A 22,818-nucleotide genomic window follows, 5' to 3' on the forward strand; every position below is an offset into this window, starting at 1 on the left:
GATAAATATCAGTGTGGACACTGAAACATGGGTTAGGCAAATAGAGTGCCCTGCACACATGAATCCCCTGTGTATATACCCTATATGACTCTCTGCTTGCCCAAGCATTTCCTCCCATGTCTACCCTGCTATTTTTAGCAGTGCAGTTTATTGCTGCTCCCCTCTTGCCAAAGCCTCTCCCCGCTGCAGTGAACGTCTCCAGTAGTGGGAAAAGGCTGTGGTAAGCAGAGGCAGAGGGAAAAGGTTCCGGCAGCTTTCTGCTGCTTACCTCATGCTAGAGCCTTTCCCTGCTGCCTTGCTGCTGCTGGAGCCTTTCACTGCAGCATGTAGCTACCCACGTTAGTGACAAGCAGGGACTCAGACTGCCTTTCACTATGTTGTATACCTACGCTTGTAGTGCCTATACTTTACACACTGCCATATGTGTGGACATTCATAACTCTCCCCATGCATTGCATGGGGAACTGGGTGACTAGGTTGAGGCTGAAAATTCCACTAGGCAGGTGAGAGATACTGTTGTTTTATTTGTTTCTTCTTTGGAGATGTCATGTAGACTCTGAGGGAATGCAAGGTGGTTCATGAGTCCTTTAGCATGTGGAAGGCCTGGTTAGTCTTTGAGCTGAACAATTTGGCTCCTTCGAAAGGCAAGTCCTCCATCAATATTTGGGCTTCTCTGGGGAATCCCATTCCCTGAAGCCATGATGTCCTACACATTACAACAATTTCCACTGATCTGGCACTGACAGCCATATCCAACACATCAAGCAATGCTTGGAGACTTGTCCTGGCTACATGCTGGTTCTCATTAGCTAATTGTGTAAAGTCCTCAGGAGTGTTGTTGGGCAGGTTGTCCGCAAAGGCAAGCAGTCTTTCATGCATGTGGAAGTCAAATCTGTCTAACTTGGCCTGGTAACTGGCCACATGGAACTGTAGGCTCATTAAGGAGTAGGCTTCCCAGCCAAATACATCTAGTCTTTTTGGCTCTTTCCTTTGATGTAGACCTGAAGTGTTTTCCTTTTTCATTTACAGCAGTCACAAAGGAGGATGGGAAATGATGTGTGTAAAAGAATTCTGCACCCTTAGGAAGCACATGATATTTTTTGTCTCTCTTGTGGCATGCAGATTGTCCTGATGCAGGCATCTACCACAAAGTTTTGACCAACACCAGATAGCTTTGTTAACAGGCAAGGCTATCTTCCCTACTGAGGAGGCTTGAAGTACGTTCAAGTAGTTCCATGACCCTTATGCAACCCCTAAGTTTGTTAGAAAACAGTGTTACAAGTCCATGCCCATGTACCAACACATACATTATGGCCATCAGGTGTGTGGGAACTGGGTTTTCTTAGGGCAGTATAGCAATCTCTGCTACAGTGACAGTGCCTTGCCCTGATTGGCTTGGTTCAAGTGCCAAGAGAGTTAGTGCCAGAGTCTTTCCTGAGTTTCCAGATTTCAGTGCCAGGTGCTTTGGTGCTATATCCTTGGAAATGGCCAGGGACTGACCTTCAGCAAGAACTATTCTGGGCCACGAAGCATCAGACAATGTTCAGTGCAGTAGAGATCTTTTCCTTTTACAGGAAGCTCTGGCAGATGATCTACCCCAGGACTGGGACTGGGAGAAAGCCAACAGGTGCGGAGAAGCAAGTAGTTCGGACAGAGATATCCCTTAGGGGAGGATTTATTAATGGAGATTCTCTATGTCCTCGTAAGGAGGAGAGGATGGAAGATGATAAAATAGAGGTAGGATCTGATGAGAAGCAGTCAAATGAAAAAAAGTCCCATTCGGTTACATCATGTAACGGCAGACAGCTAAACAGTGACAAGTTTTAAAGTACTTATATACCAATGCTAGAAGTCTAAATAATAAGGTGGTTGAACTAGAGGGCCTCCTATTAAATGAGGATATTGCCATAATACGCATCACAGAAACTTGGTGGAATGAGCATAATCAATGGGACACAGTAATACCATGGTATAAAATATATCAGGAGGACAGAACAGGTCGTGCTGGTGTGGGAGTGGCTCTATATGTGAAAGAAAGTGTAGAATCAAATGAAATAAAAATCTTAAATGAACCAAACTGTACCATAAAATCTCTAGGGATAGTAATTCCATGCTCTAATAAGAAGAATATAGCAGCAGGGATATATTACTGACCACCTGACCAGGATGGTGATAGTGACTGTGAAATGCTCAGAGAGATTAGAGAGGTTATTAAAATAAAAAAACTCAATAATAATGGGGGATTTCAACTATCCCCATATTGACTGGGTACATGTCACCTCAGGACAGGATGCAGGGATAATGTTTCTTGACAACTTCAATGACTGGAACCCACAAGAGGAGAGGAAATTCTTGATTTAGTCCTAAGTGGAGCACAGGATCTGGTCCAAGAGGTGAATATAGCTGGAGTGCTTGGCAATAGTGACCATAGTATAATTAAATTTAACATCCCTGTGGTGGGGAAAACACCACAGCAGCCAAACACTGTAGCATTTAATTTCAGAAAGGGGGACAACACAAAAATGAGGAAGTTAGTGAAACAGAAATTAAAAGGTACAACGCAAAAAGTGAAATCCCTGCAAGCTGCATGGAAACTTTTTAAAGATACCATAATAGAGGCTCAACTTAAATGTATACCCCAAATTTTCAAAAAGCCAAGAGTTCATGCAGAAGTGCATGTGTAACTGTGTGCCTATTTTGTACATGTAATTATGGCAACTGTGCATGGGTTTCTATGCACAAATGGCCAATAGAAATAACTATTTGCATAGTTAAATCTCCAACTTGTTCATGCCATTGTATTAACTATGCAGACAAAATAAGCACAAACTTGTCCAGGTGGCCAAGATATTAAGATGGGTGTGATTAAACAATATCAAAAGCCAAGGAAGATAAGGATGGATAGAGCCGGGGCCCTGAGATTTGGCTAGGAAAAGTTATTAGAGACCTTGATGGATTGAGTGAAGAAACCATTATTGGAGGGGATCCAGGATGGGGTTGGAGGAGAGCAACAATTGTAAACTTGACATTCACTATGCTAAGGTATGAAGGAGATGAAGGGAGGTGAGGGTATTGGAGAAGCAAGTGGCATCAAGGGACCTTTTCTGAGAATCAGGTTAGGGGACTAAAGCACAAATATATTTAGAAGGGAAGAAGCCAAAGGACAGGCAGATGGAATGCCTAACGAGTGTTAGGAGAAGCTGGGAGAGAATAGGGGTCACTGAGGCAAGTGGAGGGTTCAGAACAGAAGAGCAGGGAGGAAACTTAATAGAAGATCCAGTGGAGAGGGATTTTGAAGGAGAAGGGGGACAGTCATGAATTGTGGGGGAAATCATAGCAGATCTTATTGATTTTCTCTGAAAACAATACATTTCCAATATTTAGGTTGTCTGGGTAACATCTTGATTGTCAGGGTAACACTACATTCTCATCATGCAGTCATATCCCATATAGATTGTATTGCTAATTCTTTTTCTAACACAGCTCAAGTCACTACCATGACACTAAATTTTCCATATAATACTTAGAAAGAAATGTCCTTCAGTTCAATACTATAGTCAATTGTATGTTTCCACTGATGATATACCGAGGTAATGCATATTAGCATTTTTCCATTGTAAATTCAATCAAATGCAACAAGTCGTGGTAGATTAGCATATCAATCCATTTATATTGACTTTGGTGGTGATCTGGTCTACTGCTTCCATTATGATTAAAATGCAACAGGTGATGGAAGCAAATGCATCTCTCTACAGTTGGGTGTGTGTCCCTCTGACTCCGGTGAGTTTGGTAAGAGGGGAAAGGTATGTATTTATAATAAAGAGACCAGTTTTGAAACTTTGCCATACGATTTATAAATCTCTTGTAAGGGGGTGTTGTATCATTTTGTCTTGAATCCACAAAGTATAACTACAGAGCAGAGATGTTGTCTGAAAGTTACTTTATTTTCCATATTTTATTATAGCCCAGCATATCCGACCACTTTTTAAAAAGTTTAAATAATTTATTCTACCAGATTATCTTTCCATTATTAATCTTGCAATTATATAGTACTCAAAACGTGCTAGATTCCTCACCAAAGGAGTCAGAGTCCCTATCTTGAGAAATTTAAAATAAAAAACAAAATAGACAAATAATGAGGAATGGAAGGGCACAAAGCCTGTGACTAAATGAGCAGTGATGTTCAGCATATATCTAGTAGATCCATAGTTTTTGTTTGATCAGTCTATCTCCCCATCACTTATGTCTGAACCCTTGTGTTGTCTGAAACAAGGTTAGACCCTAAGGACAAGTCAGATGACAACTGGTGCATTTTCAGATCAAAGGAAGCTTTGGATAAGTGATGCTGGGGTAACTGTGGTTGTACCATAAATGTCAAAAACATAAAAGACTGTGAAATGCTATTAAATAAGAAGACCACGATGAAAGAGCGATAGCACCAATTTTCCTCACTCTTTATCCGTGTGCTTAGTTTTTACTTCTCTGCATAACTATTCTTTCCCAAGCTACTTGGTGAAATTAGCTATTAAAATGTAAGACATGATTATTAATAAACAAAAGGCAGGCCCAGGTTTGATTTAGGCGCGTCCCAACACACCTTTTGATTGATGGCAGTGCCACATTTTTTCTTTAGCACTTTTGTGTCGGTGGTAAACTACTTGCAGTGTGGGGCCTTTCATTTTAATTACTCATGCTGTGCCTACACAGAGCTAAGGTTCTTAGGACTGATAGCAACTGAAAAACAAAATAATGCCACAGAGGCTACACCCTAACTAAACAAGGTATTGTAGCAACTAAAAATGTATGCACTCACCTATCAAAACTTGTCAACCTGACCATTAAAGTATTTAGTTGTTTGTCATTGAGAACAGAAAATATTCCCTAGCCTATCTCTAACACAAACCAACATAAAGCACAATTAAGAAACACCTTTATCATTTGTGGTTTCTAAATAACTTTATAGTCAAGGGGGGGTGTGGGTGTGGGGGTGTGAGAGAGAGAGGGAACATCCACTGGTATAAAAAATCAGAAGACAAGATCCCCAGCTCGCAGAAATAATTGTATCTCTAATTGACTTCAACAGAGCTGCGTGAGTTGATATGAGCTCAGGATCTGGCTCTGCATCTTTAAGGATTCAGTAAAATTCATTTCTCATTTGTTATTGTTTGAAAAGGAAAACTAACAGTGGATTTTTGTGTGTACATATTTTACAGTATAAAATAACAATTTCTCTGCCAAAATGATTGGTTAATTTCGGATTTAAGAATGATTAATATTTTCTGGCTCGGTCTTTTCCTGTGACTGTGTATATAGGTATTTATGTCAAACATTAGGAGTCCAGGATAGATACTTTTTTGTGCATTTATAAATCTAAATAAATCAAATAGTTTGAGGAAGAGTCTTTAGCAACTTACTACAAAACATGAATGGTCCCCTTGACCTCCAGTAAAATGCAGTTAGCATTATAAGTGACTGACATTTGAGGAAACAAAAACTATCCCTACATCTCCTATATCTACCCTAGAAGCAGTTAAAGCTGAGAAGAGCCAAGAGAAGCATGAGTCATTTGTGTGGCTTGAGGTTGGGGAGTATAGGAGAGTCATGGAGCAAGGGTTTGGGCAAACAGAAATCCAAAGTTCTATGAGGTTGTTCTCTGTGTAGCCCAACCCCCAGAACTGTTGCAGGCCACTCACCTTCCCAGATTCAGAAGGGGTAATGCAGCAGAGAGGCTTGTGACTGTCCTTCCCTTGTATGTCTTTTAAAGGGGGAAAAGGAGGATTTAATAATTAATTGTGGGAATCAAGGATGAAAGGTGCTATGAAAATTAAATTATTGCTCATAGCTTTATTCTGAAACTCAAAAATACCTGTCTGTGAAAACAAAAAGAAGAAGTCATGAGACAAGTGGTCTGAGAAATGCATTCAGTATTTTTTAAATCTTTGTATGAATTTGTGTCATCTGGAAAACTTTAAGCCTGAATGGTGAGTATGGCTAATATTCAGGGCTTTAAAAAGATTCTTGTATTTTCAAGCAAGCTCCTTTGTGCTTTTCCCATGATGCCCCTCACACATGGGGAAACTCCCTGGATACATTCATAAAACATCCCCTATTCATAAAGCCTATCATGCTTACTAGTATTCTCTCATTATTCTCTTGTGTTCCCCTATCTGTTTATCTACCTATTGTTTTCTGTCCTAAACTTAGGTGGTAAGTTCTTTGGGGCAGGAATAATCTTTTTGTTCTGTGTTTGTACAGCACCTAGCACAATGGAGGCCTGGTCAATGACTGGGGTTCCTAGATGCTATCACAATACAAATAATTGTGTTATTAAAATATGGCAATAGGGTGCTGGGCCTTGAAGTTGCCATACTCTTGGGTAGATTCAAGGGCACATTCAGGCAGATACTTTTGCCGCATTAGGGATAATCTTTGTGAACTGAAACCATTAGCAACTTACTACAAAACGTGCCCCAAAATTCTGTGCTTAACCAAAAACCTGCTATGTAGTATAATTCCATAGCAGACACAAAAAATGCCCCTCTGGTGGGACATACATCATCATAAGTGATTCCCACCCTGGAAAGTAAGGTTGTTCAAGGACAGCTCTGTGTCCAGGTGGCCCCACCACATCGGCAAAGCCTTCACAAGCTAGATGCACAGCTTAAAAAGGGAAACAGAACAGGTCAGAGAGAGGCAGGCAGTGGAAGGAAGCAGATGGCTGTTCTGGCCAAGAGCTGATTGCCTAAGACCTGAAAATGCAGACTTGTGCAAATCTACAATGGTGAGGCAGGTGCCTGAGTCTGCAGGTCAAAGACTAGACTGAAGATTCTGTGATTTACTCTGTGAAGTTAAAGGACACTGGGGTAGGGAGAGGTTGGGGTGGGGGGGGGGGTGTCTGCTTATTGTGCCAAGATGCAGCCATTGGGGCCTGGCCTAGAACCTGGTGGAGAAGGTGGGCCCACTCTCCACTGCTTACTCTGAGAGGACATTACTACACAGGAGCCTTCACCTTGGGTGAGAATCCTGCTGGAAAAGACCTCAACTGTTCCAGGGCCAAGACCACAAAGCTCCTGTGCTAAAGGGGAGCACTGGAAACCGCTGGAGAGGGAGTGCTGTCAGATAGGACTGTGTTTCCAATGGGGAGATGACCTGACAACCCCTGCCGAACACTGTTGTCAGTTGTTCACCTTCTACAGTCCCACACAAAAGATCTCCAAAAGATCTGTAAACTCCAAAATTGGGGATGTGTTCTGAGATAACATTACAGGATTTAGGGCAAGACCAAAATACCATACCACATATGTTACCCCAGGAAAACAACATAATTTTATGACAGAAAATGGATAAATTTCTCCTGATCTCAATAACATCAGTCTGGCTGTCCACACAAACATGCATTCCAATGTCACAAAATATAAATGATTCACTGGATGTCCAGGACAGGGCTGGATGCAAACAGTGTTTGGGGACAAGACAGGTAGCTTTCTCCTCAGACTGTAAAATGTTCAAAAAGGGGGTTGCACATTTCCAGAAATGATAGCTTCCTATTCCAAATTCTGCTATGTATGTGGCAGTGCTCCCGTCTTCCCAAGAACAGTGCCTTATTCTCCACTTCTTCCCTCTTTTGCTGTCCTTTCATAGTGCACTCAAATCAAAATAGTAACATTTTGCACGGGCATTAATGATGTCTGAAGGGTCAGTGTAATAGAGAATCAAACCTATTGTATCTACAGAATCTCCAATTACTACTAACATTTTCTTTGCACACCATGTATGAACTTATATTGCTCATTCTTGCAATAGCTGTTTGCAGCTTTTAATACTTTTAGCCCCTTTTTACAAGAATGGTGGAGGCAGTACATATTGCCCATAGTGCTTAAATGGCACTAGTTGATGGAATTCTATTCCTCTGAATTTTTTCTTCTGATTTTAATAAGGGTTACAGCATGATGGTTCTCATTTGCTTCATAAAATAATCTTTCACTGTCTTTTCTTTCCTTGCGGATAGGATACAGTGCAGAATGTTGAAATGAATCTAGCTGGCATTTGTTGCCTGTGCAGAGGTAGCAGATTGTTTTCTCTGAAGAAATCTGGCTGGCATGAGACAAGTTTTAGAGAAGCAACAACTGGAAACTATTTTCTAGGCAATTCCTACCATGAGGCCATATCACGCCATCTATTTTAAAGCAATAGCACCTATTGATTTCTCTAAGGAGCTTAGCTTAAAAATCAATGGCATGATATGGCCTGTGGATTTCATAGGCATATGTGAATCACGAAGACGTCATACATAGAGGTGTAAGTGGTCATAAACTACAGGACAAAAAGATTGTTTGAAGGGGAGTTTATCAGAGAATTGACTCACTATTTAGCTCAGAGGAAGAAGGGTATGTGAAGAATTCGTAACATATGCAGCAACCTATGTGAAATAGCAACATAACTGTGGGAAATCAAGAAAAGAGAAGGCCAAGGGCTTGTGCTCAATCTTGTGTGGATCGCTTCTCCTTTTCCCAAGCAAAATCCCAAGCAACTTCTTCACAATCTTTGCACTCACTTCAACTTCCTTGAGTGCAAGGTAGAGTGCCATCTCATTGCCTATAAAACTGATGATACTTAAACTGCGGACTAGAGTCGGGTGTGCTGTTGAGCTGTACTCAGCTGTCTGCCATCTTCCTGTCTCTGACTCAATGTTCCAAGTGTAACTGATCAGTTACATGCATTTATGGCAGCTTTGTGTGACCACAGTGAATTAGAAACTCTGACACTCAGTTGTTAAGTTGTCAAAATGTCTTTTTTTTTTTTTTTTTTTTTTTTGCTATTCCTCAGTTCTACACATAATCTAGTATCCTGTCCACCACCCCTTTGGATTTTCATCAAAAGTCAAAATGAGTGAGGCAATGGCTTTTTAAAAAAACAAACAAACAACTAATGGATGTAATAAATGCAAAAGAAAGCAGTTCTAGCCAACCATAAACATTGTACAGATATATAAAGCCAATCAAAAGCAAGTAATATAAGTTAATTTATTTATGCCCCATGACACTTTTGGAAAGGGGCATTTTCTATTCTGTAAGTAAATGCTTTAAGAACCTGATGCAGAGGAACAGCAGAGTATCAATTGTTTTGCTTCCACATCTCCAGAATAATTTGCAATTAGTACTTTAAAATTAAAAAGTGAGAAGATGCTTTAGTATTATCTCCTTTATTTATAATTCATTTCATTTTCTGCTTGCCTGAAGCATAATTAATTTGATAGGCATCTTTTAATTCTCAAGTAGCTTTTAGGAAAACCAGTTTTCTGCTGCTCTAAACAATGTACTATTTATTAACTTACGTGTGTTCCCATTTTACACAGTGTTAATACACTATGGGCCAGATTTGGTTCTTGGATGAGACACTGGAGAAAACGAGATCAGAATTTTGCTTTATGACCCATATTGACACTTTTTCACATTCAAAGACATAGAACAAGAGGAGCGACTATAAGTGATGCATGGCTTGTGGGCTAGAATTCCATTACATGATGGTCTGTTGGGGTTGGGGCTGTTGGCAGAGCAGAAAGCAACATCTTACTGAAAGCACAGGAATATTAATCCCAAATCCTGTGGATATCAACCGTGTCCCACAATCTGCCGGCAGCAAAGGAAACATGGCTACCGTTACATCCCCTGCTGTCCTTGCAGTTGCCAACCCAATGCAATCTACTCACCCATGCATGCTCAATAAAATGGGGTGGAAGAGGGCTTCCTGCATGACCCCAGGGCTTGTAACAACTGACCCCTACAGACACCAGCAGTGGAGAAGGCTGCAGTCTTGGCCCACTGGAGCAGAGACCCCCAGCCAGGACAGTGAGGAGTAGGATAAGCCCCTGTCTTCAGGGGAGGACACCCCATTGCTGAATGGCTCAGTCCCTGGGCAGGAGTCATTCAGCAGCAGAATGGTCTCCCACATGGCTAGGAACAGAGTCCTCTTCCTTGCAACCTGGGCCAATGGTCTCTGCTCTTCCCTGACAGGACTGCAGCCTTCTCCACACCTTGTGTCTGCAAGGTTCAGGTGTTACTGGCCTCACAGCCACGCAGGGAGCCCTGTACAGTTCCACAATCATGGCCCCATTCATTCACTCACCATCAAGAAGTGTGGGAGGCATCCCTGGGCAGGAACTGTTTAGCAGTACCACAAGACCAGGGGCTCGTACTCCTCCTTGCACTCTTGGCTAGGGAGGCTTTGCTCTGCAGTGCAAGGACTGCAGTCTTCCCTGAAGCTAGTGCCCTGGTGTCTTGGTCCCCTCAGCCATGCAGGGAGCCCGGTGTATCTCCACTGTGAGTTCTGGGAAAACCCTGCAGCCCTGCTGTCAGCATTGTCCTATCCCTAATCACAATCCTACTACCCTTCCTCCCCCTTAATTTCCAGAAACAGTAACAATAAAAATGGTTAAAAATTGAGAAAAAAAAACTTAAAAATAAAGTTGCAATTAAAATTAAAGTTGCAATTAAAAAGAAAATGAAAATCAAATTCAGCCAAGCTTGAATATAGACAAGGGGGCTGGGGGTAGGGGTAGGGGAAAGGGTTACAGATACAAGGGGAGTGAAAAATGTGATGGCAGCAAACAACATGGTATGACATGATTCTTCTTCTTCCCCCCTCCCCCCCCCTTTTTTTTTTCATAAGGAAGGGATTGGCTAAATAGAAAAACAAAGGGACATTGGATGTTGGAAGGAGAGGGCAGAAGGGAAAATGAGAGAAAGGGGGACAGGTGGAGTGAGGCTGAGGTGAAAAGGCTGTGAGGGTGTTGGAGCAAATCGCCAATCAGCACAGGGGTGAGAATATCCAGCAGTGTCAAAACTGCAGAAACTCTCTCCCATCCCCAGTTGAGTTAACACATAACACTTATATGCAGTATGTGAGAATACTACCCCATAGAGACCTATTCCTTCCTTAACTGGCTTTATGTAGGTTTCCTGCAATTTTAGTCCCCTTGTCATGATGCAGCACACTAGAGTAGATACCCTTATGTTTCTGCAGCTGTTATTTATAATTTTAGTCAGGCAGAAAAAAAAAGATCACTCCTAAAATCATAAATTATGTTCTGTAATTTCTGTGCCATTGTGAGATGTATTTTTATTTAGTTGTCCTTTTCACTGTGTCCTGCTTCTGGACATTTTTGGTTCCTTATCTTGCGTCTTCAGCTGGTTTCCTTAATTTTCAGTCTGCTTGGTCTGGTTGAAGGACCTTCTATTTATGAGTCTTCAACTGCATGTTTTAACTCCAAATAGCTTTTTTCTTAAAAGCACTATATTAGTGTTTGCAGTCAAAGTTCCTCAAGCTGTCATCTCATCAGATTTCATAAATTAGGCAAGAGCAAGCCAGCTCACTACTTGGAAGGGATTTTTACGGATGTATCAAGGAGGGGTATTTGATTTGGTCCTCTCTGAATCAGTATTGAACTGCTTATTACATAATAAAGGATTAGGAGTTCTGGAAATGCTTGCTTTTAGATGAGACAAAAGAGGTCATGAAAGAAGCTGTGTGAAATCTTTGCAACAACACATGAAGTCACGAGATTTCTTCTCAAACTTGTAGTGTGGCCCAAAAGTCACCTGAAGTATTATAAAGCAGCCCTAAATTCTGAGCTTCCACCACTTTTAAATGACTGCTCCTGAGAAGCTGCCAAACTCTATAAATGTTTTGTAATTTAGAAAAACATTTCAAATCAAAACTGAAACCGTAGCGCTCATTTGTGAATTAAGCCAAATTCCAGTCTGCCAGTGCATTAAAACTTCGTCATTTAAAATTCTATTTCATTCACACTATTCATTTTCCCAGTGTACCTTAAAAGGATACTACGAAGACTAAAAGACCCAAAATATATATTATAGGCATTACATTTTCGTGACACAATTTTACAAAACCTTGGAGAATCATCTAATTCTCATCAAACAAAGTCAAAAAATATAAAAATGCAGGATATTCTGATTCCAGACTCCTAAGTAGCAACTAGGGACTTAGTTTGTTTTAGGGCACTGGTTCTCAGCTGGTTCTCCATGGCCCCCTGAGGGCTGCAAATAGGTTTCATGGGATCTTCCAAAATAAACCAGGCATCAGCCCTGCGTGGCGAGGCTCGGGCTCAGACGTCAGCCCTGGGCACTGTGTCTTAGGCTTCAGCTCTAGGCAGTAGAGATCAGGGAGTGAGCACCACCTCCACCCCCTGACTCACCTCAGTGGACCACCCAACCTGTGGTCAGTGTTAACGTCTTTGTGCCCGCGCTGGCTCCACCCACAAAGATCGTCACACAAACCAGCAGCCACATCTTAGTTTCTGCCGTGCGCCCTAACGAGTCTAATGCCAGCTCTCATGTTACGTAGCATGTTCTCCATTTATGTAAGGTGTAAAGAAGCTATTTCAGCAAGAGGAACACAAGTTACATGGCACAGGGAAAATAATTGTAAACACAAACAATAGATATCAGATATGGATACATTTTTAATTTGATGATGAGCTTCAAAACAACAAAACCCACAGAGTAATGATATTAAACTTCCTTCAACAAGCTGAAGAACACCGAGGAGGTGGTGTGAGTAAGATACATAAAGCCATTATTAACCTCGCAAAATTTAGGAAATACAAAGACAGTTACTTGAATTTCTGTTTTATTTGTTCTGGAAGAGGAGATAGACCTCAACCACTGTGTATAATTTGTGCACAAGTACTGTCCAATGACTGTTTGGAAGCCTCCAAATTACAGACACATTTAATTACAAAACATGAAATCCATAAGGACAAGGAATGTTCATTTTTTGAGAGAAAGGACAAGGAACTGCTTGGTACTAAAGTAGTCATGAAATCCACAACTACTGCGGAGAAAAAGCTGGTAAGGTCATCCTACGTAGTGCCAGAGAAAACTGCTAAAGCCAAAAAAAATGCATACAGTTGCTGAGACTTTAATAATGCCACATGCTATTGAAATTGCAAAGGAAATATTTGGAGAGGAGAAGGCCAAGGTACTGGCAAAAATACCATTGTCAGATGAGGGGTCACTTCTATGTCAGAAGATATAGTTTCACAGTATATTGATTGGCTGTGTGACAATGATTTTGCTATGCAACTAGATGAATCCAGAGACATTTTGAAAATATCCCATGTACTTGCCTATGTGAGGTATGTGGAATAAGGAAATAAAGGAAGACTTTGCTTTGCAAAGACCTCAAGACAACATCAAAGTCAGATGATGTTTTTAAACTGTTAGATCAGAGATTCTCAAACTTGGGCAGGGGGGGCATGAGAAGCTTTAGGGGTGGGAAAACCCTACTATGCATATTCAGACCTGTGCGCCTGGAAAGAGGTGACTGCTGGCTGGCCACCCAGCTCTGAAGGCAGCGCTGCTGCCAGCAGCAGTGGAGAAGTAAGGGTGGCAATACCAAGCCATGGCACCCTTACTTCTCCAGACTCCACTGCTGCCGGTGGTGGCACGCTGTCTTCTGAGCTGAGCAGCCATCCAGCAGTCCCCACTCTCTGCTCTGCTTCGGAGCTGGGTGGCTGGAGATCAGTGGCTATTTGGCTGGGTGCCCAAGGTGGGGGCGTAAATGACTAAAGACACAAAGAAGGGGGGTGCGAACAAATAAGTCTGAGAACCACCCTTTAGATGATTTTATGATTTCAGCAGAAATCACCTGGACTAATTGCACCAGGGTCTGCACTGTTGGAGCCTCAGTATTCTGGTGTTGTGCAAAAAGTAAAAGTTATTGCACCTTGAGCTATTTGGACACACTGCTTTTTACACCGAGAGGCGCTTGCTGTGAAATATATTGAACACAGTGGTAACAGTCGTTAATTTTATTAAATGCAGAGCAGCACTCTCTAGGTGTTTTGCTGCACTTTGTGAGGAAGTGGGTAAAGAGCATCATTCCTTGCTCATGCTTACCCGTATATTTAATCTCAAGGAATAGTTATATACATTCTTAGCCAATAAGAAACCCACACTTGAAGTGCTGAAAGATGACGTGTGACTGGCAAAACTGGGTTACCTCACAGACATAATCAGTGAAATGAATAAGCTGAATAAAACTATGCAAGGTGGGAGCACTAATTTTGTTAATTTTGTTATTCTATGGTGTGCTCTGCAGTACTTCTCAGCTCCATACTTGTGAGTAAGCAGGGTATTGACAGCTAGAAGACTTGATCTTGGAGAGCAAGCGACTCCTAAATTTCAGTATCCTGCCTGTCATCATTTATAGAGCAGTCAGGAAGAGCTTGTGCCCATAAGCCATAGCACAACAGTATCTCTTTAAGTGACTCTCTATTTTTAATGCTACTTCTTACACTTTGTGTGTGTGTGTTACGGTGGGCCAATTGTATTATTTCCAATTCAATTTCTGATTTCTTTTTAGAAATCTGTTTTTATTCTAGGAAAACTGTTTAGTGTTGTAGCATAAAGTTTGGTATAGAAGCCAGAAAGTCCTGCATCTTCTAATTTAGATTCAGCCTTGAAAAAGTCATTTAACTTCTCTGAACCTCAGTTTTCCAATCTTTAAATATGGAAGAAAATACCCATACTAAACAGGGGTGGGGTAAGAATTAATTAGCGAATGTTTGCACTGTACTTTGAAAATGAAAAGCATAGGCAAATATCATTATATTGTGTCAGATCATTTCTTTTAATATAATTTGTTTCAGTTAATGACAGTTTAATATTCCTCTTTCCATTTTCATGAGTAATATCTGCAAAGGCTGATAGAAATTTGTATTGTAATAAAATGGTAAGCTTTTTCAGACAGATACATTGTCTATTGCACCTAGAATGCCACTGAAGCTATGTATATATAAATATAATTTTCAATTTTTCTGTGTACACTGATTATGAAGTTCAGGACTTATTAAATCCTGCTTTCCAATATAATGGGTTAATTGACATAACCATAATTTGAGTTAAAATAATTTAAAAACATCAGAAGACTTGTGATAGGGAAAAACTCAAATTGCTACTGGTCTTTATGAAGAAATAGAAATCTCGGACTGTGTGATTCTGGTTAATGGTTTTGGATTTAATGAACAGATTGAATAAACCATCAGACAATTAATAGAGTAATCAATAGCACAGTTCAGCCTTGAAAGAAAAATAGATTTGTTAGCCTTTGCAGTACAGCATATATTCAGTCAATGTTATAGTCAACTCACACTTCCAAGAAAACTATAAAGATGTACAGCTTCCTAAATATGGATGAATATAAATTGCAGCTACATAGTATAATATGTAAATTGATACTTAACGATATTTTACTATCTAGATATCAAGTTATAGTATGGAGATCTTTAAGAATTCAGGAGAGAATTTAGTTGTCTCAAAAATACTGTAGCTGTAAGATACGGTATAAACAGCTAGATAAACATCTATCGGTAAATAATACTAAGCAGGAATCTCTGATGATCGATAAGTAAATTTGGAGTCAAAGATTTAAACAATCATTTCTAATGATTATCTCCCTGCAAGTCCCTCTCCCAAACAGCCATTGACACTGCTACAATGTTTTGGGAGACTTCAGCCAAGGGCTTGGTCTTCCATTCTTTTTTCAAAGGATTATTGGGGACACTGTCAATTTGCTGCTGCTTTTATCTTGTTTCTGGTGATAAGTATCTGAATATTAGGCTTAGGTTAGTGACAGATGGTTAACAATTAACAGGATATGGTAGAGGATAGATGATTAGTGGATTCCTTGCACTCTTTCCTCAGGTCAGGTTTCATCATTATTCACTGTGGTATGCAAAAGATGGATCTGCACTCCTCCAGGCTGTTTTGGGAGGTCTACCTTCCCTCTCTGGTTACCAAGGTATGTACAGTATTGAGTTCTAGCTTCTTCAGGAATCAGCCAACAAACTCCTTCTCTATTATTTATAACTTCCCTTTAACTCAGGAGTTCCTCTCCAATAAGTTTGCTATATCCCTCTGTCACTGAAGTAGTAGAATATCAGTTTCTAGGGTTCCCTAGACAGAAACTATAGAAAATCCTTAATGATCTCTATAAATCACAGGTGTAAACTCATCAGTTGCAACTGCAGGAATCTTAGCGCTAGCTGAGCCTTTATGGTGCAGAGACAGGACTTAAGGGTCATGTTTTCCGAGCAACCTCCCCCTTTCATTATCATCATCATCACCAGCCCTGATGATTGCAGAAGTTCTGGATAGTATGAGCTGTTTATGTGGATTGGAGAGTGACTGTTGCATAAAAAAGGAGGCAATTGAGTAGGGACACCTTTTGAGCTCTGGACAGTACTGACATCAGATGTGTTGAACATCTGGATTCAGCCCCACTGATACCTACGGTATTGGTAAGAATAGGCAACCATGCAACTTTACACGATGTCTTCTTCAATAGCCTCTGTGATACTCACATTAGCTCCTTTCCTATGAAGTGCAGCTGCCAATAACATCTGCTTTTCCGATCATTCTCTCAATTATCCCCTTCTTTTAATCCTTCCACTGGCTTTTCTGCTTGAACCACATCAAATTGATTCTTTTCTTCACCTTTAAGACCTTTAACTGTTCTGCCCATCCCTGCTTACCAGCTAGGGTGACCAGCTGTCCCAATTTTACAAGCACAGTCCCAATATTAGGGGCTTTGGCTTATATAGGTGCCTATTAGCCCTCCACCCCTTGTCCTGATTTTTCATACTTACTATCTGGTCACCAGCTTATGGGTTACTGTGTCACCCTCACATTCTGTTAACAGTACCAGCCTTGGTCAACTACTTAATCCATTTCTCCTGCAAGAATCTTCACACGTTCTTCCACACTGCCACTTGAATAGAAAATGTGCTGTCTAAACTATTCCTCTATGGTTACGGCCATCTCTTCCTTCAAATCCTTTCTTGAGACTCATTTCAACTGTGACATCTGCAGGAAATTGCCATTTATTAATGGCAATGTAGAGGACTAATAGAGATTAGATAAATCTCAGCAATTACTATATACATATGCATTGTTGTTATTATTACCTTTGTCCTCCTCCCCTCTGTTGTTTGATATACTTTCTTGTTACATGTTGTCTTAAATTAGATAGCAACTGCTACAGGTCATGGACCATGTTGTCTTTTCCATTTAGTCACTGCTAGCACAATGGCTTCTCACTGGTTTCCTTGGCACAAAGACTGCATAAACGAAAACTATAAGTATCCAATGAATTTCTTTCTAAGAGTGTATGATTCACCATTGATTGTATTTTGGAGTCATAAGCACTCATTTTTATTCAGAGTCTTTTAGCTCTTGACTTTTAATTTTACTTTCCACTTTATCCTCTAGGAAGTCTAGGGTCACAATATCACAATTGCCAAAGCATATAGGCTATTTTGATTTCTTCTCTGCATGACTGTGACAATTAGAACTTATCCAAAATCCATTGACATTGATAAGACCCTTTTCATTGTTTTTTCAATAGGCCTTGGTTCTGGACCTAAAATCTGGCTAAAATTCTTCATGAAATTGCTGTGGGGAAAAATATATATGTAGTACTGTGATATTCATGAATGTTTTTGACGTATGAGCTACATTTCAACAAACTGAAACCTATTCTACAAACTAGTAATTGTTTTTTGTATTTTACCATCTCTTTTTTTTATCTGCTGTGAAATTTCTATTAATTTTTGCAGTTATCTGTGTTTAAATGTAATTCTGTTGCAAGGCAAACCACACTGTTTAAGAATCTAAACTAAGGCCTTAAAGACAAAGGGAAAGCTGTTACAGAAGACAGAACTGAAACAAAAGTGAATGCGCATGCAGTACTTACAGAACAGCAGACACTATGATAAATGACCATTTATTATATCTTCGAACACTTTGCTACACCAGCACGTACTAATCATCACTGTAATATTTTCATCATCATAAAAGTGAGCCAAATAAAATTGGACATTCTGACCTTACGCATGTTTATGTAAACTAATTTTTTTGACCCACATGGCTAGTCAACGTTTGGGGCCCTAGGGATTTTCCAGTTGGGAGTAGAAACTGATGGAGTCTGGTGTTGATGCAGTCTTGTTTATTTACAAGGAATATAGAAAATCCTGCTTTCTGAATGCATGAGGAAACAAGAACAAATGGAGCAGTTTCTCAGTTTACAGACTCAAGCCTCTTAAATAGCTTAAATATCCAACAGACCTAAAAACTCTCTAGCTTTTCCCAGGGTCAAACTGTGTTCACCAGCTACTGGTTGTCTTTCTTTTTGCCTCTGCCTCTCTCTCTGTTTTTGTCTTTCCTCAGTTTCTGTGTGTACTCTACACACACCCACTCCCACCCCTCAGCAAAAAAGCCCCCTCTGCCCACAGAGTCCAAACTCCATGGCAATTCACAACCTCCTTTTGTCTTGGGAGCGGGCTTCTGAATAACTCATCCTCTGAGATATGTTAATTGAAGGGTGCATTCACAATCCATCTCAAAGACGTTTGTGATTCATACAGTGACCGATACCACTCAGCATAACAATACAGTAATGAGAAGACTGGCATACTTTCCAAAGTGATTGAGTTCATGTGGTCATGCTCACCTCAATCACTTTGGCAAGTATGCCTCAAATGAGGTTGCTCTATTATACAAAAGCTCAGATCTGTGTAATCTGAAGACAATATTATGACTAGAAAAGGGGCAAGACAGTGCCAGATTTTGTGTGTCCCCTGTATCAGCTAGCGCTTGTCAAGAATAAGAAAGCTAAGCAGCCCATAAGGAATTCTGTTCCAATGATTGCTTCAGAGAAGGGCCCAATAAATCAACATATCGAGGGTACACTTTTAAACTGGCCTAGTCTACAGTTCAAATGGCCATTAGCCCAATTGTCTCCAAGGGAGCCTATGTTGTAATTCCAATTCACTGAAGAGAGGCCACAGGCACCGACTTTCCAAAGTGCTACACACACCCACCCACTCCACCCCTTCCCCCATGGACCCACCTTCGCCCCCACCTCTTCCTGCCCCTACTTCACCCCCACTCCGCCTCTTCCCCCTAGTTCTGCCACCTCCCCCGAGTGTGCCACATCCTTGCTTCTTCCTCCCTCCTCCCCCAGCATCCTGCATGCCGTGAAACAGCTGATTGTGGTGGGTAGGAGGGAAGGGGTGGCACTGATAGGTGGAGCCCAATGTCGGGGAGGGAGAGGTGCTGATGGGGGGCTGCCAGTGGGTGCTCAGCACCCACCATTTTTCCCCTGTGGGTGCTCCAGCCCCGGAGCATCCATGGAGTCGGTGACTATGAGTGAGGCCACATCCTACACTACACAATAAGAGATGGGCAATATGCAGAGAATCTAGAAATCCAGAGACTGAGGGGGACCTGCAAAATAGGATGGACAGCAGGCAATCCTGCAAAATCTGGCACTGCCTTGCCCCTCCTGCTTGTCCTCATATAGTCATAAAACTGTCTATGGATTACACAGATCTGAGCATTTGTATAATAGATCAACCTCATTTCAAGTCACAGTTGTAATCTGGTAGCCTAAGGATTCTCACTTAGGGGATGTCTACACTGTAATTAAACACCCATGGCTCGCCTGTGTCAACTGACTCAGGATCATGGGGCTCAGGTTATGGGTCTGTTTAATTGTGATGTAGACATTGAGGCTCAGGTTGGAGTCCAGGCTCTGGGTGGGGAGGGTCTAATCCTTGGGCAACATGGTGGCAGAGTGAGCATTATGGGACCTTTGTGCTTTACAGAGAAAGATTAAAGAAGCTCTGTCTAAAAAGTATAAAATGAGAAGATTAAAATAAGATTTGGTCAGTTTATAAGTATCTCCAAAGAAGGAGGATTTCTGATAGCAAAGGGCTTTTTAGTCTAGTAGAGAAAGACATAATGAGTTCCATTGGGTACAAGCTAAAATACAATATCAGACTAGAAATAAGGCACACTTTTTTTTTTAAACACACAGGGAGGGCAATTAACTATTGGAACAAATTAGACTAGAGATGGTGTGATTTGCCATCAGCTGAAGCCTGTCAACCAAGTCTACCAGCTTCTAAAATATATATACTATCTTAACTAGATGTTATGATCTTAATGTCGAAATCACTTTGTAAAATGCAGAACTGTTCAATAAATATTACTGTTCTGTATCTGGGAGAAAAACAGATGATGTAGTCATATCCTATGATGATAACACTCCATTCCACTAGTACCAGGGGAAGATGTTAAACAATAGCTACTACATTTTTAAATCAGCAAGTCCAGATAGTTTTAAAAGTCATGGTTGTGTAGCTCACTGGACCATTAATGTTGATTTTCAGTAACTCTTGGGACACTTGGGAAGTTCCACCGGACTGGAGGAAAACTAATGTGCCAATAATTAGAAAGGATAAATGGGATGGCTCAGGTAATTATAGGCCTGTCAGCCTGACATTGATGCCAGGCAAGATACTGGGGTTGCTGATACAGGACTTGATTAATAAACAGTCAGAGGAATATTGCCAATCAATATGGGTTTATGGAACACAGACCTAGTCAGACTAACTTTTTTTATGAGATGACAAGTTTGGTTGATAGAGGTAATGATGTTAAAGTAATATACTTAGACTTCTGAAAGGTACCTACCTTGACTAGGTACCACACAGCATCTTGATTAAAAAGGTAGAATGATATCAAATTAACATGGCACACATTAAATAGATTAGAAGCTAGCAGCTAACAGATAGGTCTCAAAATTTCACTGTAAACAGGAAATCATCACCCAAATGGTTTGTTTCTAGTGGGGTCCTTCAGGCATCTGTTTTTGGCCATATGCCATTTAACACTTATCAATGATGTGGAAGAAAATATAAAATCATTACTGATAAAGTTTGCAGATGACACATACATTGGAGGAGTGATAAATAATAAAGAGGAAAGATTACTAATACAGAGTAGGTTTGTTGGGTAAGCTGAGTGCAAGCAAACAATATGCATTTTAATATGGCTAAATGTATACATTTAGAAACAAAAAAATGTAGCCATGCTTACAGGATAGGGAAGCATGTAGCCATGCTCTATCCTGGGAAGCAGTGACTGAAAAAGATTTGGGGTCATGGTACATAATCAGCTGAACATGAGCTCACAGCATGACACTGTGGCTACAAAGGCTAATGCAATTGTTGGCTACATAAACAGGGTCATCTCAAGCAGGAATAGAGATGTCATAGATTCTCCATGGCTGGCAATTTTTAAATCAAAATTGTATGTTTTTTTCCCTAAAAGACATGCTTTAGGAATTATTTTGGGGAAGTTCTATAACCTGTGTTATTGCCACAGTTGTCACTGGGATGTTATTCAGTTACCCGTGGGAGGGCAGTTGGTCCATGATATAATCTCTCTATAATCTCAGAACACATGCTAGCAATTTATGCAGTTTGCTAGAAGCTGAATGGCATGTGACCCTTTGCTTTTCTTTAATCATAACTGATCAATAGCATTCTCAATTTATTTTACTATTTGGTACTTTATTATTAATATTAATAGTGGCAATTGCTTATGTACCATTCAGGTTATTATAATGCACTAACACACCTGATTACACTGCAGTAGCTCTTGGTTCATAGCCAAAGCTATCAAATAAGGTTCCCCATTCTATCCTTTATATTCCAGGGGCTACAACCCACAACAGTCTGTTTTGGGAAATGCTTATTTTTTCATACCAATTAAATGTAACCATTGCAGTCGCAAAAGCACATTAATGCTAATGGGAACAAAGCATCCAGAAATATTCCATTATTTATCATATATATGTGAAACATGCAATCTTGCTTTGGGAATATCAAGGAATTACTTATACAGATTGCTGAAACTACAGTAATACCTTAGTATTGACATATATGCTTTAGTTTCTCAGAAGACTGCAGTAATGTCTGAAGTGAAGTGTTTAATTGGATACAACATTCATCAAGCTATAAGCCCATTTATTAAATTTTAAAGGGTTTCTTTTAAAGAATCTGCTAACTGTAGTACACACACCGTTTCCAGTAAAACTCCTCCAAGTCAATTCTTTTGCATGAAAAATATGTTTCATTTCCTGGTGCATTAAAAAAAACTCCAAAACATAGCCTACAGGACATGGCTGCTAACCAAGCAAAAGATTTAACAGCAAGCACACAATTCATTTAAAATCTCTCTACTTTTAAAGTAAATCCATAAATGCACCCTAATGTTTGTCTCTCTCTATGGGACATTTGTCAACATCTCCAATACACCACAGAATTTGGCACTCATAATTGCTGTTTCTACTCAACAGTCTCAAGACTGGAATAGCTGATGTTAATAATCCCACCTTTATTTCATAACTGAATTTAAACACATTTAAAAAAAAACACCCTAGAACAGCTCTTGTTTGCACAAAAGAGATTCTTGACAAATTAAAAAGAATTTTTTTCCTGGCTCCAATAAAAGGTGTATGTCATGGGACTACAATTCAGGCTAGTTGAGGGAGGAAGATTAATTAGTTTGGGTGATTACTAGACAAAAATCAAGGGGCGAGGTCCTGGATTGCAGACTAACTGCACATAGTGCAAGTCAAGGAAATACAAAGTGGGTGCAAAGGAGGTATAAAGCTTACCTTTGCATTTCCCTCATCCTGGGGCTGCTGTACGACCATTTCCCTGAACTTGCAGGCTCTTCTAATTTTAGCTGACTTCAAACAGTTCCAAAGGGCATAACTGTCACAGACAATTGGCAGAGTGGCATACTGGATATCAACTTTGCTCTAGCCACATCCCCTTTCCTTTTATGCCGGCAGCGTTCTGAATGGGGGATGTTAGTACCCCTATGAAAACTCACTGGCACTGGAGGATCACACTCTGTCAAGGTTCCTCCCCCACTCTGAACT

The 22,818-nt window shown here is 40.5% G+C and overlaps 1 long non-coding RNA gene across 2 annotated transcripts in view; it reads right to left on the reverse strand.

Annotated features, from left to right (window-relative positions):
* The window catches only part of LOC141982396 (uncharacterized), a 99,227-nt gene extending 76,600 nt beyond the window's left edge, over nucleotides 1-22,627 (reverse strand). For both annotated transcript variants that reach the window (XR_012638059.1, XR_012638060.1), the window contains exon 1: nucleotides 22,549-22,627. This is a non-coding gene — a long non-coding RNA (uncharacterized LOC141982396). The remainder of the gene's footprint in view (nucleotides 1-22,548) is intronic.
* Between the last annotated feature and the right edge of the window lie 191 nt (nucleotides 22,628-22,818).

This window comes from Natator depressus, chromosome 1 (assembly GCF_965152275.1).
Source record: "Natator depressus isolate rNatDep1 chromosome 1, rNatDep2.hap1, whole genome shotgun sequence".
NCBI classification, from domain to species: Eukaryota; Metazoa; Chordata; order Testudines; family Cheloniidae; genus Natator; species Natator depressus.